Raw genomic sequence first — 1910 nt, 5'->3', positions numbered from 1 at the left:
GGCAGGAGGTGATGAGGCCTTGGTACGAACGACCTCCCCCTGGCTACCCGCTGCCCTTGTATACCCAGGCAGAGGGCTCCGAAGGAGGCGGCGGCCCATGCCGCTTGCGTCACGGCCGCGGTGGCCGTGCTGTGGTGGCACGCACCGCGAGCCCATGAACTCACGCTGAGGGATCCTCGCGTGAATTTGTGGTGTGGGCAGCAATGCCCCGCAGACGTGTATCAGATTTCTGCAGTTCTTTGCTGAAGAGGTGCCACCGAGGGGGCCACTTGAGCTGTGGCTGCGGCACGCCGAGTGTGGCACCCCGGCGATGGGAGCAGAGGTTGAGGTCGTCTCTCCGGGAAAGATCTTCATGACTCGTGGATGGGGTGAGTTTGCCCGCGCTTGCCGCATGGAGGGGGCCCTCGCCATCCACTTCGAGTACGACGGCGCCTCCACGATGTCCTTCAAGGTCTTTGATGAGGACGGTCGTCGCCTGGAGTGCTGCCCTGGAGGGGGTCGCGGGTCGCCTGGACGGCACGGGGGCTGGCACTGTGCCTGCCCTTGGCCCCGCCAACACCTTCTCCAGCAGCAGTGACAGCACCTGGGAGTTGAGTGACTCTCCCGATCCCGACAAGACTCCGGAGACAAGTAACGACAACTATATGCCCCGAGCTCTCGCCGCGCCCAGAGCGCGGCAGCGGCATCCGCTCGTCATCGTCGTTGATCTGGATGGGATTGGCGTCGGCCTCCCGTGGCCCACTATTAATGATGGCGTTGGTGGCGACGCCTGTAGATATGGCTCCTGGAAAGCTTCTTCTTTTGTTCCCTGCGAGAAATCGAGGTGAACCCCGTGGGGGTGTGTAAAGGATCTGTAGTACTTTTGTAGCAATGTTATTCCCATTGTGAAATTCATGATTTGCACATTCCCCCCTTTCGCCCTCGCGGCAGCTTAGTACTCTATGCTGACAGGTCCCAGTCCCCAGGTAGGCTTCAGCCGTCGCTGATATGCCAGGTCACGATGCCGTGGTCAAGGCTAGGAGGTGAGCGGCCCAGCATCCGGTAAGAGCTCCTGAGGCGCGATTCTCAAGAAGTCCCCCTTGGCGTGCAAGCAGCTTCCTAAAGGTGGAAAAGGAAGGCGACATTGCTGGAGCAAGGCTACAGGAGCCGGAAATCCTAAGTCACGTGTCGAGCTGACTTGAATGCGCGACTTATGTTATCAAGCCTGAGGCGGTTTCCGTGTGTAGCGTCTGATTCGTGCGTTAGCGATAGTGGGATGCCTAGGTTAGGCCCGCACTGGCCTCCCTCCCTTTTTCATGCTCTTCTAGGTGCTCTACATCCTCGGGTCCCGACCCTCGAGCAAGCTCAGCCGCCGCTAGTATGCCAGGTCGCGATGCCGTGGTTAAGGCTAGGGGTGAGGGCTGGAGAGTCAGTAGGAGCTCCTGAGACGCGATGCTCAGGAGCCCCCCTTTAACGCGCAAGCGAATTGCGTGAAAAAGAAGGAGCCCGCGGTGCCGCCTGTTGTCAGCCTCCGAAGATTCTTGCAGGTTAGCGCCAGGGAGGAATACATATTGCAACCGTGTTTGCTGGTCTACCGCCGGTCGTTCCGCAAGAAGATGAGGGCACTGAGGGCCTGGTGAGGTGATGTGCGCAGGGCGTGCCGCGAGCCAGAGCTCGACCACTTAGGTTTGTCAGCGTTGCAGGGACGGACCCAAGCACAAGCGTCATGCCAGCATGTGTAACCCCCGTTGTGGGATGAGCGGGTGGCTGGTCAGCAACACGGGTGGCCGCGAGGGGCAACAGGTAAGCAGGTAATGATCATAAGGTAAATCATGCAAGGAGGCAAGCTAGTTAAGATAGGTTCAAGAATGATACATGCCACTGGGACGAACCTGAGCGGCCTGGGGATGATGCAGCCCGAGGGGCGCCCC

This window comes from Triticum dicoccoides, chromosome 6A, assembly GCF_002162155.2.
Source record: "Triticum dicoccoides isolate Atlit2015 ecotype Zavitan chromosome 6A, WEW_v2.0, whole genome shotgun sequence".
Lineage (NCBI taxonomy): Eukaryota > Viridiplantae > Streptophyta > Magnoliopsida > Poales > Poaceae > Triticum > Triticum dicoccoides.
This window is presented reverse-complemented; position numbering follows the sequence as displayed.